An 18541-nucleotide genomic window follows, 5' to 3' on the forward strand; every position below is an offset into this window, starting at 1 on the left:
AAACGCCCCGGCGGCCTACAGACAACTAAATAGCCGATTCCAAGACCCAGCCCATGTAAAAAAGGCGTCTGCATGCCGTACATGTACCATAGTACAAGTTGATAACACGTGCTCATCTGGATGGCAGTGGAGTGCAGCACAGTATTCCCTACTTCGTCGTACGCATGTACGTGTGACAGCATCCCGCGGCTACCCATTCTTTTGTTGTCGCTGGCGGCCGAGCGGCTTGCCAGTGCAGTTGTGCTTGATTGTAGAAGGGGAGAAGAGTGGACCTGAATCAGCGGCAGTGGCCGCGGCGTAGAAAGGTGAAGGGCCTTTGTCCTTTCCTTCCCGAGCAGAGAAAACCTCGGTAGGCCACTAAGGGCGCGTTTGGTTGCCTGGGCCTGATTCGTGGCTCACTAGTGCAGCGGTGCAAGCACACTTGCGCGTCCATAACGAGCCACGGGCCGAAATTGGCATGTTGCTTGGTAGGTCGGGCTCTGCAGCCAAGCCCAAATCTCGATGGAGATGATATTAGGCATGTTTGGTACCATCCAGGCATGCCTAAGGCTACCTCTTCTCTACGATGGGTAGCCTTACCATGCTCTCACCTCCCATCACACAGCATGATAGTTGCAAACTTACGAAGCATAGCAGTTCACAAAATCATCCCTAGGTACTACGAATGGTTGTTCATGACACGATGCTCCCTAGCTACTATGAGTTGCAGTTTATCATAACGGGGTCGCTCAACATACGGGGATCGAAAAGGGGTTTGAGAAACTGGGGATCATAGGGGGTTCTTCTTCTTCTTCACTTATTCACTTCTTCACTTCTTCACTTCTTCTCAGATGGTGGTGTTGCCTCTGGCTTCCCACATTGCGTCTACCCACTCTTGCCTCTTCACCTTCCAGGCATCATTATCGTCTGCGTCCATGCCATGGCCGGTTTCTACTTCATCAAAAGTGACAACCTCTTCGAAGAACTCATCCTCACCCCAACCTAGGATCCAGTTGTGAAGAATGCAGCAAGCAAGGATCAGCTTTACCTGAGTGTCAAACGTGTGGAACGGTTTCAGGTCAAGGACATTGAACCCGTTCTTAAATGCAGCAATGACCCTCTCAATGGTGACTCTAAGGCTTGAGTGTCTGCGATTGAACAACTCTCTCGCATCCAAAGTTCGGTGCTTCGCAGAGAACTCGTTGAGGTGGTACCTTGTTTTCCTGAAGGGAGGTAGAATTCCAGGTCGGCATACATATCCAACATCTCCAAGGTAGAATTTACCGTCATGGATTTGCAACCCATCAGGCCTTGACAAGCTCTCGGCCATGATGCTCGCATCATGAGCTGAACCCTCCCACCCAGCAAGCACATAGGTGAACCTCATATCGAAATCCACAACTGCTAGCACGTTCTGGCTGGTGTAGTGCTTCCCCCGCGGAATGCTGTAGACATTGATCTTGGTACCTTTGCAGTGACATGAGTACCATCAATAGCCCCAATGAAATCCTTAAAAAATTAGCACACAATCATGTTTCTGACAGTACCACACATCTGATAGGTAGAAGGAACATGATGCGGAGATATGCCCAAGAGGCAATAATAAAATGGTTATTATATATATTTGTGTTTATGATATATGTTTGCATACCATGCTATAATTGTATTAACCGAAACATTGATATATGTGTGTTATGTAAACAACAAGGAGTCCCTAGTAAGCCTCTTGTATAACTAGCTTGTTGATTAATAGATGAACATGGTTTCATGATCACGAACATTGGATGTTATTAATGACAAGGTTATGTCATTAGATGAATGATATAATGGACATACACCCAAATACGCGTAGCATAAGATCACGTCATTAAGTTCAATTTGCTATAAGCTTTTGATACATAGTTACCTAGTCCTTCGACCATGAGATCATGTAAATCACTTATACGGGAAGAGTACTTTGATTACATCAAACGCCACTGCGTAAATGGGTGGTTATAAAGGTGGGATTAGGTATTCGGAAAGTATGAGTTGAGGCATATGGATCAAGAGTGGGATTTGTCCATCCCGATGACGGATAGATATACTCTGGGCCCTCTCGGTGGAATATCGTCTCATTAGCTTGCAAGCATGTGACTGTTTCACAAGAGATTATATGCCACGGTACGAGTAAAGAGTACTTGTCGGAGACGAGGTTGAACAAGGTATGGAGATACCGATGATCAAACCTCGGACAAGTAAAACATCATGAGACAAAGGGAATCGGTATCGTATGTAAATGGTTCAATCGATCACTAAGTTATCGTTGAATATGTGGGAGCCATTATGGATCTCCAGATCCCGCTATTGGTTATTGGTCGGAGAAGAGTCTCAACCATGTCTACATAGTTCACGAACCGTAGGGTGACACACTTAAGGTTTGATGTCGTTTTAAGTAGATATGGAATATGGAATGGAGTTCGAAGTTTTGTTCGGAGTCTTGGATGGGATCCAGGACATCACGAGGAGGTTCGGAATGGTCCGAAGAATAAGATTCATATATAGGAAGTCACTTTCCATGTTTGGAAATGATCCGATGTTTTTATGGAAGGTTCTAGAAGGTTCTAGAAATGTCCGGAAGAAATCACCATGGAAGGTGGAGTCCCGGAGGGACTCCACCTAGCTTGGCCGGCCAGCCAAAGGGGGGAGGAGTCCCAGGTGGACTCCACCATAGGGGGCCGGCCACCCCACCAAGGGAATGGGGAGAGTCCCACCCCAAGTAGGATTCGTCCATATGGCAGTTTTTGAATTGGGGTCTTATTCGAAGACTTGGGCAAACTGTGGGGACCCCGGACTAGCTATCCGAAATTCCCTGTTATGTATACAGTTCACGATCCCATGATCAGTGCGCCGTGAACACATAACCGAACTGATGTCAAATTACACCATCCATTACAAAGCGGAATAAGAAAATTACAACAAGGTCACATGACCATTCTTACATAATAGCCTCGAAGGGCCTATCTAAACATCAGAGTAGCATCATCACTTCAACAGCGCGGAGCCCAAGTCATCTGCCATGACCCTACATGCAACTGACTGGGAAGACGTTCCTAGCTCGCATAGCCGTCGCCAATTCCTTCTTCATTCGTCGTGTTCCTCCAAGTCTGTCCAAGTAAATAGCCAGGGACAAAGCCGTGAGTACATTTGGAATTGTACTCGCAAACCATCAAGAAGGTACTTTGCAAGAGTGCAAGATAACAAATGCTAATCTAAGATGACAAGAGGGAAGAGCTAATTTCTCCAGTGGAAATAGCATGTAGAAGAGAAGCAGTTTCTCTTGTGGATATAGCATGTGAAAGAGAAATAATCTCTCTTGTGGATATATCATGAAGGAGAGAAGTAGTTTCTCTTGTGGATATAGCATCCCGACATCGCAATTGATGGAGACACTATAGTGGTACTATGACATCTCTATATCTTTATTGAAGAAGATACTTCAAAAGATAGCTATGACATATCTATATCTTTATTGAAGAAGAGATAGCATACCGCCATCTCAGGTGATGGGGATACTAGGGAAGTCCTATGACATCTCAATATCTTTATTGAAGAAGAGTTCCTCTACATGAAACACTAGGAAAGTGTTCCCCACTTGGTCTTAGTTTTCCCCACGACCATCTCCATATGGTCGACACACGCCCTTTTTTCCGTACCCTTCCGGTACATCCAACACAACATTTCCTTTGTAAAACATTTATCAAAACAAAACTCAATCCCATGTTAAGTATGGCCATTTCAACTTGTCCATGACCGCGGACGCGGCTATTCGGATAGATTTGACTCTGCAGAGTTTGCGCACTTTCCCCACAACTATCCGGATACCTATCGTGTGGGCATCATCCCCGCATAACAACATATGCCACGACGGATACCCGGACATAACCTTCCGCCCATCTCCACTGGCATGAGTCCTTCCCTGCGGGCTTAACCCTTCCCGGCACCCCGGCAGCATACCTCCTTTTTGAGCGTATCTCCGGCGCCACGACAGAAGACCCTCAGTAGTCGTCCGGCTATAGGCAACTACAGTGTATTGCCTCCTCCAGAGCGCAACCCGACTTCAGGGGCCATATCCACCCCTATAGAAAGTTGTGAGGTGTCCCATGCCAGTTTCAACAAACTACTGGCTAAGCCCTGATAACCCACAAGTATAGGGGATCGCAACAGTCTTCGAGGGAAGTAAAACCCAAATTTATTGATTCGACACAAGGGGAGGTAAAGAATACTTATAAGCCTTAACAACTGAGTTGTCAATTCAGCTGCACCTGGAAAAGCACTAGTAACAGAGGTGATGTGAAATCAACAGTAATATGAGAGCAATAGTAACAAGAATAATAAAGAAAGTAGCAATAACACAGAGGCGATGGCACCAGAAAATAGTTGATACTACTTCCAATGACATATAGAACACGTATATGATGATGAGAGATGGACCGGGGTTCCCAGCGATCTACACTAGTGGTAACTCTCCAATAACAAGTGACAAGTGTTGGGTGAACAAATTACAGTTGGGCAATTGATAGGATTGAAATAGCATTAAGACAGAACATCAAGATTATTAATCATGTAGGCATGTTTTCCATATATAGTCATACATGCTCGCAATGAGAAACTTGCATGACATCTTTTGTCCTACCAGCCGGTGGCAGCCGGGCCTCAAGGGAATCTACTGGCTATTAAGGTACTCCTTTTAATAGAGCACCGGAGCAAAGCATTAACACTTGGTGAAAACATATGATCCTCATACCTACGCCTTCCCCTCCAGTTGTCCCAATTTCTGTCACTTTGGGGCCTTTGGTTCCGGACATAGACATGTGCATACAACTTGTAGATACAATCTAAGCAATAAGTATAGAGCTTAAATCTAAGATCATGTCACTCGGGCCCTAGTGACAAGCATTAAACATAACAAGATTGCAGCAACAATAACTTCACAAACTTTATAGATAGACTAATCATAATGTATCATCCATCGGATCCCAACAAACACAACACCGATTACATCAGATGGATCTCAATCATGTAAGGCAGCTCATGAGATCATTGTATTGAAGTACATGGGAGAGAGTACCAACTAGCTACTGCTAGAACCCGTAGTCCATGGGGGAACTACTCACGGAGCATGATGGAGGCGGTGGCGTCGATGGAGATGGCTTCCGGGGGCACTTCCCCGTCCCGGCAGGGTGCCGGAACAGAGACTTCTGTCCCCCAAATTGGAGTTTCGCGATGGCGGCGGCGCCCCTGGAGTCTTCCTGGAGTTTCGTCAATTCGTATCGCGATTTTAGGTCGAAAGGGCTTATATAGACGACGAGGTGGCGCAGGAGAGCGCCTGGGGCCTCCTCCCCATAGGCCGGCGCGGCCAGGGTGGAGCCCGCGCGGCCCTGGTGTGTGGTGGCCCCCTGGCCCGCCTCCGACTCTCCTTCGGTGTTCTGGGGTCTTCCGGGAAAAATAAGATACTGGGTCTTTGTTTCGTTGAATCCCGAGAATATTGCCCGAACAGCCTTTCTGGAACCAAAAGCAGCAGAAAACAGGAACTGGCACTTCGGCATCTTGTTAATAGGTTAGTTCCGGAAAATGCATAAAAACATTATAAAGTGCGAGCAAAACATGTAGGTATTGTCATAAAACAAGCATGGAACATCAGAAATTATAGATACGTTGGAGACGTATCAGCATCCCCAAGCTTAGTTCCTACTCGTCCTCGAGTAGGTAAACGATAAAAAGAATAATTTCTGTAGTGACATGCTACTTACATAACCTTGATCATACTATTATAAAGCATATGAGATGAATGTAGTGACTCAAGGCAATGATCTATAGTTGCTAACAAATAGATAACATATAGCAAAACTTTTCATGAATAGTACTCTCAAGACAAGCATCAAAAGTCTTGCATAAGATTTAACTCATAAAGCAATAAATTCAAACTAAAGGAATCGAAGCAACACAAAGGAAGATATAAGTTTCATCAGTTGCTTTCAACTTTCAACATACATATCTCATGGATAATTGTCAACACAAAGTAAAATGATGAATGCAAATAAGAAAGTATGTAAGAATCAATGCACAGTTGACACAAGTGTTTGCTTCTAAGATGGAAGGAAATAGGTAAACTGACTCAAAATAAAAGTAAAATAATGGCTCTTCGCAGAGGGAAGCAGGGATTAAATCATGTGCTAGAGCTTTTTAAGTTTTGAAATCATATAGAGAGCATAAAAGTAAAGTTTTGAGAGGTGTTTGTTGTTGTCAACGAATGGTAGTGGGCACTCTAACCCCCTTGCCAAACAGACTTTCGAAGAGCGGCTCCCATGAACATTATCTCTCACATGTACTTTAGTTTAATTTATTTTTATTTTTGGGTGACACTCCTTCCAACCTTGCTTTCACAAACCATGGCTAACCGAATCCTCGGGTGCCTGCCAACAATCTCATACCATGAAGGAGTGCCTTTTTATTTTAGTTTTATTTAGATGACACTCCTCCCCACCTTTGCTTTCTCAAGCCATGGCTAACTGAATCCTCGGGTGCCTTCCAACATTTCACATACCATGGAGGAGTGTCTATTTGCAAAATTAAGTTGCTTACTGACAAATCAGAGCAAAACATGTGAAGAGAATTATTAATGAAAGTTGATTAATTGGGGCTGGGAACCCCGTTGCCAGCTCTTTTTGCAAAATTATTGGATAAGCGGATGAAGCCACTAGTCCATTGGTGAAAGCTGCCCAATAAGATTGAAAGATAAAACACCACATACTTCCTCATGAGCTATAAAACATTGACACAAATTTAGAAGCATTTTGAATTATTTAAAGGTAGCACATGAAGTATTTACTTGGAATGGCAGGAAATACCACATAGTAGGTAGGTATGGTGGACACAAATGGCATAGATTTTGGCTCAAGGTTTTGGATGCACAAGAAGCATTCCCTCCCAGTACAAGGCTTTGGCTAGCAAGGTTATTTGAAGCAAACAAAAGTATGAACCGGTACAGCAAAACTTACATAAAAACATATTGCAAGCATTATAAAACTCTATACTGTCTTCCTTGTTGCTCAAATACTTTTACCAGAAAATATCTAGACCTTAGAGAGACCAATCATGCAAACCAATTTCAACAAGCTCTACGGTAGTTCTCCTCTAGTAGGTCCAAACTACATGATGCATGAGATTAAACATGATCTACTTGAGAGCTCAAAACAATTGCCAAGTATCAAATTATCCAAGACAATATGAGGCATTTTCTGTTTCCAACCAAATAACAATAAATGCAACAGCTTCCAACTTTTACCATTGAACGTTAAAAGTAGAACGAAGAACAAGTGTTCATATGAAAAAGCAGAGCGTGTCTCTCTCCCAAACAAGGATTGCTAGGATCCAAATTTATTCAAACATAAATAAAACGAAAATAAACACACAGACGCTCCAAGTAAAGCACATAAGATGTGACGGAATAAAAATATAGTTTCAATAGAAGAAACCTGATAAATTGTTGATGAAGAAGGGGATGCCTTGGGCATCCCAAAGCTTAGATGCTTGAGTCTTCTTGAAATATGCAGGGATGAACCACGGGGGCATCCCCAAGCTTAGACTTTTCACTCTTCTTGATCATATATCATCCTCCTCTCTTGACCCTTGAAAACTTCCTTCACACCAAACTTCTCATAAACTTCATTAGAGGGGTTAGTACTCAAAAAAACTTAAATCCACCTTGGTCCTATAGTGACACATTGCAAGAACTCAATAAAACATTAGCTACAGCTCTCCACGTCTAGAAAGCCTTGCTTAAAGTCCACAAGAGACAATGCAAAAAACAGAGACAGAATCTGCCAAAACAGAACAGCCAGTAAAGACGAATTTTTTCGAGGTACTTCCGTTGCTCAAATCAGAAAACGCAAAACTAATGAAAGTTGCGTACATATCTTAGGAACACGCACGTAAATTGACAGATTTTTCTGAGTTACCTATAGAGAATCTGACCCAAATTCGTGACAGATAGAAATCTGTTTCTGCGCAGAAATCCAAATCTAGCATCAACCTTCTATTAGAGACTTCACTTGGAACAACAATGCAATAAAATAAAGATAAGGAGAGGTTGCTACAGTAGTAACAACTTCCAAGACTCAACAAAATAGTAGCAAAATAAACACATGGGTTATCTCCCAAGAAGTGCTTTCTTTATAGCCATTAAGATGGGCTCAGCAATTTTAATGATGCACTCGCAAGAAATAAGAGTTGAAGCAAAAGAGAGCATCAAAAAGAGAATTCAAAACACATTTAATTCTAACCCACTTCCTATGCATAGGAATCTTGTACACAAAGAAATTCATGAAGAGCAAAGTGACAAGCATAAGAAGATAAAACAAGAGTAACTTCAAAATTTTAAGCATATAGAGAGGTGTTTTAGTACCATGAAAATTTCTACAACCATATTTCCCTCTCTCATAATAATTTTCAGTAGCTTCATGAATAAACTCAACAATATAACTATCACATGCAGCATACTTTTCATGATTTCCAAACACATAATTTTTATCAAGTTCAAAAATAGTGGGATCAAAACTTTCAAACCCACTTTTATCAATAATATAACAAGATGATTGATCAATCTCAAGAGATATGGGACTCATAGATAATGTCAAGAATTCTCCAATCCCATTTTCATTAGTAGTACAATTAATATTATCAAGTAACATAGGACCATCATCTAAAGATTTATCATAAACATTTGCTATGCAAAACTCTTTAGTACCATGTATTTCGACATCAGGCACAAACAAAGCATTATCATAAGATTTATCAAAGTAGCATGGATTATCATAAATAATAGTAGCATAATTATTCTCACAAGTTTTACTTATAGGTAATATTTCAAGAGAATCCACAGGAACATAACATTCAACCTCCTTTGGTAAGCATGGAGGACAATCAAATAATGTAAGAGATAAAGAGTTACTCTATTTAGAAGGTTGGCATGGGTAGCTAATCCATTCTTCCTCCTTTTGTTCATCACTCTCCTCTTCTTTTTCATCCAATGAGCTTTCAGGTTCATCAATCTCGTCCTCTTTTTCATCCAATGAGCTTTCAGGTTCATCATTTCTTCTTTCACGGGTTCCTGCAAATTGGGAGTGCATTCTTGTGCATTAATGAGTCTCTCTTTATAATCAATGATATAAGGATTATCACTGTAACTTTCTATGCAAAAATTAAGGATAGAAGAGACATAATCTTTAAGGTCCTTACAAACAACACAAGTTTCATAATTTTTAGCTATGAAGGATTCGATCTCAGAAGCTCCCATAAACAAAACAAATTGTTCTACCTCTTCGAACCCAAGATGAATATAGTTATTCCAATTATAGTTCTTAATTAAAACTTCTTCACTAAAGCCACATTGAAATTTAAGATGTTTAGTATCCTCTTTAGAGCAACAATTTATATCATGGCGTTTAAGCAAGATTTTAGCAATTGTATTCAATTTTTCTATCACAGCACTCATAACTTTCCCCACACTTGATTCTCTATAATTATTATATAATTCTATAAGCTCCAACATGGTTATGCGTTCTTCCATAACAATAGTTTTTAATTTTTCGATTTTTCAAATTTTTATGGATTTTTGGATATATGAGAAAAGTAAAACAAGACAAAAAGAAACTAAGCAAAAGTAAACTAAGAAAAATAAAACAAGACAGAAATAAACTAAGCACAAATAAACTAGGCAAAAGTAAATAAAGCAAAACAAAATAAAACAAACTAAAAACAGAGAGAGAGGTAGAGTGTACTCCCCAGGTGAACTTATGAGTAGAGCTATGCCTCCCCGGCAACGGCACCAGAAAATAGTCTTGATAACCCACAAGTATAGGGGATCGCAACAGTCTTCGAGGGAAGTAAAACCCAAATTTATTGATTCGACACAAGGGGAGGTAAAGAATACTTATAAGCCTTAACAACTGAGTTGTCAATTCAGCTGCACCTGGAAAAGCACTAGTAACAGAGGTGATGTGAAAGCAACAGTAATATGAGAGCAATAGTAACAGTAACACATCAGCAGTAGCAATAACAAAGAGGCGATGGCACCAGAAAATAGTTGATACTACTTCCAATGAAATATAGAACAAGTATATGATGATGAGAGATGGACCGGGGTTCCCAGCAATCTACACTAGGGGTAACTCTCCAATAACAAGTGACAACTGTTGGGTGAACAAATTACAGTTGGGCAATTGATAGGTTTGAAATAGCATTAAGACAGAACATCAAGATTATTAATCATGTAGGCATGTTTTCCATATATAGTCATACGTTGTGGTGACCCGGCATACCACTGCATGGTGTAGTATGCAAGTCTGAAATAACACCAATGAAACACCGTTCCACTCGTATTATATCGCTCAGAGTGGTACAACAGAAACATATGCAGGTCCAAGTCATGTCTATAGAATTACAACACAGACTCTTTACAAAAGATCCACACAGCCTCCTACTTTACAATGAGGTAAAACTGCAAATAAACTCCAAAAGAACGACTCGTGATCTAATCTTATCACGGACTCTATTTATAGAGTATTTGACTAGCTAAAGAGGCTATGACTAGATTCTAGCTAAATAGGAGCTAGGTTTAGGAAGCTAGTTCCCTTCTACTACTTAATTTAGGTTTTCTCCATGGTAGTTGTGGTGTTTGACTCTTCCGGCAGGTTCCTGTCCCCTTGAAGTATTTGTAGACTCCTCGGTCTTCGAGTTGCACGGTAGATCCTCCTTCGATGCCTCCATATCTAAGCAGGGGATTTAGGGGTGGGATGAGTACGAGCGTACTCAACAAGTTCATTATAGGAAAGAGGTGTTTAATGCACTAGCTACGGCATTAGACCAGAAAGTCTAATACCAATGCAGGTTTTCATAACCATTTCTTCAAAAGGTTGCTTTTATTCAGAAGAACTATGTCCGTCAGCCTTCACCGGTTTACTAGAACTTCATGGAGTTCCATTCCGGCAGCTGTCAGCGATTCCAAAACCCGGAACAGGGAGTGACAGGTCACGATTCATTACACTCTGCAGAGGTGTGTTGCTTTACCCATAAGAGATCTTAACCTTGGTGCCAACCGAGTCTATAGTTCTCGTCCACATTTCCTTTGGTGTGAGGCCCGGTATAAGGTCATAGCCAATCATATTCCTCCGCTACCTCATACACCCACCCGTTGTTGCAAACTCCGACCCTGGGTCCTCACCGGTGCTCTTATACCACTTAAGGACGGCCCCCGACCACGACAACAGTTTAGGTCTCTACCATGAACTCCTACGCCGGCAGCTGCAACCCATCATAGACCGCAATAACCGTGGGGACTTCATCGGGACCCCCACCCTACCACTTGTCCTCTCTTGGATCAAGGGTACCACTTGTCCTCTCTTGGATCAAGGGTCTACGGTAAAGCGCATCCGTTGATGTACAAGAGGTGGAAATACAATTGACTATTCCGTCCCACCTGCATCTTATGGTTAACACGGGTATTACGGCACAAGAATCACTGGACGACATTTGTTATTTAATCCTAGATGGATATAAACCCTTGCAATGGAACCTCCACCATATCAACACAATCCACGGTTCCATTGCCCACCACATAGTCATATTCATAGTTATGAAAATAGTGGTTTTGGTTTTTATGCAATAGTGATAATCATAGTACTTTGCAAGTAATTTGATAAAGATACTCAAATGACATGAGCAAGTGATGAACTTGTCTTTCTTGACTGCAAGATTATGCAGACAAGGTCTTCGATACGCAATAACTCCAAATTCTGAAATAGCATCATCGTCCGGTAAGGACGATGTTTAAAAGATTGGCAAGGATGCAGTAATGCATAAGTATGAGATGCAATCGCTCTAAGCGTGACCTAACCCCAATGATTTAGGATTAGTGAGTTGAAATGATTTGTTTAGGGTGTGTTGCACTTTTTAGAGTGGTTCCACAAACAAGGTTCTTATTAGAGTTTTGGTTGTCTTAGAATCATAAACAGGTGGTAAAATGCATAGTAACAATCGTACACACTAAGGAATAGTAGTTGTATAATAGGTAAAGATCAGTTGTCAATTTTTAAATCCTATAGTGTATGGTTGATGATTACTTGTTATATACTTCAAAAAGAATAACTTTTGAAGAACATGTTCTTTAATAAAGAACAAGTATGACAATTATGGTTGTGGAGTTCTATGGTTTACTATGGTTTCCAAATTAGCTTCTTAAGTAGGTATTAGATGGATCCTAACAAGGTTGGATGCACATCTTAGGCAATTCATTAAATATGGTTGCTATCAAGGTTGGTATACCTTATTGGTGATAGGTAGTTAGGGTTTATGGATCCTTTGAAGCAGGTTTGATGGCTACTCCCTATTTACTTCAAAAGAATAACTTTTGAAGAACATACTTCTTAAGTAATAAGAAGTAATTCAATTAGGGTTTATAGGTATTAGGGTTTCCTATTGGATCCACTAAGTAATGAATGGTGGTTCCAAAATAGGATGATTTATAAACACCTAACACTATTAAGGTTAAATGAGTATGGTAAATGATGCAAATTATTTAAGCATTGTTGCTATTAGAGTTGATCAAATTGGTTTGATTCTAAAGATGGTCAATTAAGGATGATGACCTTGGGAATAGGAACTAGGGCTTAGATTTGGTTAATCCTATTTGATCATCTAGGTTTGATTTGGATGGAAACATGAAATACCAATTGTTGGCGTCCGAAACCCACCGACGAGTAGCGACGGGCAACACGTAGAGCCGGGAGGCTCCCAGAACTGCGGCTGGCCCTGGTCCCTCGAGCGACGGCCCGCAAAGCTCCGGCACGCACGTCCGATGCTGTTGCAAGGGCGTGCCACCTGACCTATACCTGGTCAGGAAGGTGATGGATTGGTTCGCTTAGTTTCCTGCATGGCATACACGTAAACATTAAATACGAGCCTCGATCGGCTCTCAGGTTGTCATGTGAATCGGCTCAAGGAGCCGATCCACCCATGATTCGTATGAGGTCTACGATAACATGGTGGTCCTGCTTGATCAATACTAAGTTAAAACGACCTACGACGATTTAGGGTTTTCACCACATAATCGGAACGTCCTACACGTAATTGAGCCTGGTAGCTACGCAAGATGATCATAAACCAGCCCTAGACAAGGCCTAAAAACCAACACGGAGTTGATTCCCGGAACATCTTCTCTAGGGCTAGCAAACTACACCCTACGTACCACTGGATCCTTCAACCCGTTTGTGAGGCCTAACTATGTAGATATTAAACTAATCCTTGAAGAACAAGGAGCAATCGTAACGGATCGGATCTACTAAATAATGACTAAGCAAGGTGCCACCCTTGCACCTCAGATTGGCGCAAGGGTGGCTAGATGTCTAGGGATAGCATGGATGAAAGCATGTATAAAGGTGAAACAATGCTAACCCTAACACATCTACGATAACTACGTTGCTCGCCATCAACAAGGCTTCAGCACGAGCAACGCATGAACAACGAATAAACTTGATACTGCCTAGATCGCGAGATGCGATCTAGGCAGCATGATGCTTACTCGGAAGAAACCCTCGAAACAAGGGGTGGCGATGCGCCTAGATTGGTTTGTTGTGAACGTGATTGTCGTCTTTTCCAATAACCCTAGATACATATTTATAGTTCGTAGACTCTCTAACGTGGGAATAATCCCAACCGTGCACGAGCTAAACTCCTTTAATCCTAACCGACACGTATCCTACTATATTTACAGATACACGGGCAAACTAGCCCAAACTTCTTGTACAAGGCCGATTCATGTATATTTTCCGTGTATATTCTCCAAGCCCATCTTACTCACAGCCCACCTCTGATCCGGTTAAATTCTGGTGATAACACATGCCCCCCTGGTTTTGGTAATGATAATTCCAAAACCACTCTGCCTTTTCTTCGTTGGGTCACGTCGTGGCAGGGCAAAACCGCCGCAGTATCCTTCATCATGATGCCTTGCCTTCTCAACTTCTCCGCGTGATTTGACAGTTGTTTTTTTTCTTTTGGCACCACTTCCTCGAAAACTGCTGTGGCATTAAATCCACTATATCCCCTTTTATTTAACCGCGCCGAACAGTTCGCCTCTTCATCCCCTTGCTCTGTTCTAGCCATCGGCACCAGAAATCCCCCTCTCCTGTAGCAATGTCGTCCTCTTCCTCCTCCTCCACCTCGTCGGATCTCTCTTCCCAATCCTCTTCATCTCGTGAGCCGACACCGGAGTGGGGCTCACTGGCGGCGCACGACATCCTCGCCCCACCGGAGTGGGACAAGGAGGACCACGACCCCTTCGTCTGGTCCGAGGACGACAAGTCCTTGACCAGCAGCGACGATGACCTCGACGACGAGGAGGAGGAGGCTCCCATAGAGGGCTATGGGAGCAGCGATGAAGAGCCCGCCGGTAGCAGCGCCGACGAAAGCTCCGATGGCGACGACGAGGGTAGCGACGGCCGGTAGGGTAGCATCTACTAGTATAGGTCTAGTAGTAGTAGCAGATTGGTCAACAGACCCTTCTTTTGTTCTTCCTCGCTTGAGCAATCGGCTCTTTCTTTGTAAGAAATCCCCCTTATTAATGAAGAAAATATTCCTCTATTGATTTTGCTTTCTCGTCAAATTTGCCGATTGCCAAACGAAGTCAACGCGTAAAGAGCCGATGGCAAGGCATCGGCTTTTACCATAAAATGCGACTTAAGGCCAAATCAGTTGCCTATTCAAACAGTTAAGCAGGTCCAATCTGTGTCCACGCCATCCTCAAATCTCAAACGCATAGATTCAACTCCTCAGCAAATCTAATGGGAGAATCATCTCAAATGCCATGGTCTCTGGCCTGAAACTGACCTGTTAATCTGCTCAATTGAGCTTATTCCTCTAGACTCGATGGCTATGCATCGGCTTTTTATTATTCTGAAGTCGATGTCCGTGCATCGGCTGTACTGGTATCCATATTTCTAAAGTCGATGTCTGCGCATCGGCTGTGAATTGTATATAAAAAAAAAATTTACTGGCCGATTTCATACATCGGCCCCCATATTTCACTGTTCGTCATCCCACATGCTTGGGAAATATTTCTTGAGATGTTGACCATTGACAGCCGCTGGGAACTTAACACCATTCAGCTGTTCAAGCATGTATGCATTACCCTTCAAAACCTGGACGACTTTGTACGGACCGTGCCAATTAGGAGACCATTTTCCATATGCTTTATCCTTGGTTCCTAATGGCAACACGGCTTCCCATACTAGATCACCAACTTGAAACTCCTTTGGTCTCACCTTCTTATTGTATGCGCGAGCCACCCTGGCTTTGTTCTCTTTAATCTTCTCCAACGACCAAAGTCTAAGTTCCGTTGCATCCTCAATAGTATCACTCATCAGGGCTGCATATTCTTCAGATGTCAGGTCATTCTGAAACGTAACACGTCTCGATCCAGCCGTAATTTCCCAAGGTAATACGGCTTCCTGCCCATAGACGAGCTGGTATGGCGAAGTTTTTATAGCTCCATGGCATGACATGCGATAGGCCCACAAAGCTTCTGACAATGTTTCATGCCAAACCCTAGGGTTCTCGTCAATTTTCCTCTTAATCAGCTTGATCAGGCTCTGATTGGACGCTTCAGCTTGCCCGTTGGCTTGAGCATAGTATGGAGATGATCGGATCAGCTTAATTCCCATGTCATCGCAGAACTTTCTGAATTCTTTAGAAATAAAGACCGAACCTCCATCGGTCGTGATGGTTTGGGGGATCCCGAATCTATGAATGACGTGTTCTTTCACAAATTTGATAACATCTTCTGATTTTACCTTCTTCATAGGGACGGCCTCCACCCATTTACTGAAGTAATCTGTAATGGCCTGAATCCACTCGTGGCCTTTGCTCGACGCAAGATGGATTTTGCCGATCATATCCATGCCCCAACCTCGAAATGGCCAAGGCTTGATGATGGGGTTCATTGCTGATGCGGGTACCATCTGAATCTTCCCGAACATCTGACACGCTTGGCATCCCTTGTAGTACTTGAAGCAGTCCTCAAGCATGGTGGGCCAATAATACCCTGATCGCCTGATCAGCCACTTCATCTTATGAGCCGATTGGTGAGTTCCACAGGCGCCTTCATGCACCTCATGCAAGAGCCGATTAGACTCGGTTGGTCCCAGGCACTTGAGCAGTAACCCTTCCAACGTCCTGTAGAACATGTCATCTCCTATGAGGACATATTTCATGGCCTTGTACCTTATCCGTTTAGGTGCCCCCCGAGCCGAATCCTTCAAGTAATTGAAGATATCGGCTCTCCAGTCATTCTGTTCCAGGAACTGCACCTGAACTTCTGACCCGTCTGGTATGTCCTTGTAGCCTGACGCCATTTGTGCGAGATCGTTGGCCTCGGTATTTTGAGGCCTTGGGACCCAATTGAAGTTGATGTACCGAAATTGTGCCATCAGCTCGCGGCATTCCATCCAATATGGAAAGAGTGACTCACTCTCGCACTTGTATTCGTCCGTGAGCTAGGAGATCACCAACTTCGAGTCTCCAAAAAGTTCCACCGCTTCTGCCCCGGCTTCCAAAAGCAACTCCATTCCCTTGCGTATTGCCTCATATTCAGCGACATTGTTGGTGCAAGGGGTAGATAGCCTGATGGAGAAGGAATATGTTGCCCCCCGAGGCGACACGAGCAGAATGCCGATGCCACAACCATCGTCACAAGCCGATCCATCGAAGAACACAGCCCATGCACGTACAGATAGTGCTGCTATATTAGTATTGATCCGTTCAGCTATAAGATCGGCCAATGCTTGTCCCTTGACTGCTTTCGCAGGCTGATACCGGAGATCGAATTCCGATAACGCAAACATCCACTTACCAAGTCGGCCTTTCAAAATAGGGGCCGACAGTATGTGCTTGACAATGTCTGACTTGCATATGACGATGATTTCTGCCGTCAAAAGGATGTGATGAAGCTTGGTGCAGGTGAAGAATAGGCAGAGGCATAACTTCTCGACCTCAGGATACCTTATCTCTGCATCCAACATCCTTCTGCTGAGGTAGAAAACAACCTTTTCAACACCCTCGTAGAGTTGCACCACCACTGAAGCGATGGACGTGTCAGCTACTGATAAGTAGATATAGAACGGCCTGTCTTGCTGAGGTGGAACTAGCACAGGCGGCGTTGTTAGATACCGCTTAATCTCGTCAAACGCTCGCTGCTGTTCTGCCCCCCAGTGAAACTCGTCATCAGATTTAATCTTCACGAACGCCATGAACGACTCAATTCGTCCTGACAAATTAGAGATGAACCGTCGGATGAAGTTGATCTTGCCGATAAGACGTTGGAGTTCCTTCTTCGTGGTAGGTGGCTGCATGGTACATACTGCCTCCTGACTTTTCAGGCCGATCTCAATTCCTCGTTCATGAACCAGAAAACCTAGGAACTGACCGGCCGTCACACCAAAGGCACACTTCTTTGGATTCATTCTTAGTCCGAATTTTCTAGTTCGGTCTAGGATGCGTCGCAAATCATCCAAGTGTCCTTCCATGGAGACAGACTTGACCACCACATCATCGATGTAAATTTCCACCAACTTGCCGATCAGATCGTGAAAAATGTAATTCATGGCTCGTTGGTATGTTGCACCGGCGTTCTTCAGCCCAAAAGTCATGACCACATATTCAAACAAGCCTACTGATCCTGGTACTCTGAATGCAGTCTTGTGTATATCTTCTGGGGCCATGAAAATTTGGTTGTAGCCGGCATTGCCATCCATGAAACTCAACACCTTGTGGCCGGCAGCGGCATTGATCAATGTTTCTGCCACAGGCATTGGATATTCATCCTTTGGAGTGGCTCTGTTGAGATCTCGGAAATCTATGGCAACGCGCCATCGGCCGTCCTTTTTCTCTACAGGTACGATACTGGAAATCCATTCAGCATACCTGCATGGCCTGATGAACCCGACGGCCAACATTTTCTCGATCTCTTTCTTAACTTCTTCGAGAATTTCGGCCTTCATCTGACGTGCTCGTTGTTGGAATGGCCGAAATCCTTTCTTGAGAGGGAGCCGATGCTCAATGATGCTCCTGTCTAGCCCAGGCATCTCTGTGTAGTCCCATGCAAAGCAATCTGGGTATTCTTTTAACAGAGCTATCATCTGGCTCCTGAGATGTGGATCTAACTTTTTGCTGATAAAAGTTGGTCGTGGCTTATCCCCAGGACCAATGTCGACTTCTTCTAGCTCATCAGCCGATGTAAACCCATACCCTAGCTTTCCGTCTCATGTTAGATCGATGCTCAACACAGGCAAAACGTATGGCGAGGATAATATGGGCCGATTGCTGGAATCGGCCCCCATTTTGATTGCATTGCTCAATGAAGGTTTACATCCTGTTCGTGCTTTATCATGACTACGTGACATGCTTGAGAGAAGATCATCACTTGTTATTTTTTGGGGCCGATCGCAGGGATCGGCCTTGCCACGTACGTCCATAG

At 43.2% G+C, this 18541-nt stretch overlaps 1 pseudogene; it reads right to left on the bottom strand.

Moving 5' to 3' along the window:
• Window positions 1-826: 826 nt before the first annotated feature.
• LOC139831654 (protein ALP1-like) overlaps window positions 827-18541 on the bottom strand; it is a 79831-nt pseudogene continuing 62116 nt past the window's right edge.

Source organism: Lolium perenne, chromosome 5 (assembly GCF_019359855.2).
Source record: "Lolium perenne isolate Kyuss_39 chromosome 5, Kyuss_2.0, whole genome shotgun sequence".
NCBI lineage: Eukaryota > Viridiplantae > Streptophyta > Magnoliopsida > Poales > Poaceae > Lolium > Lolium perenne.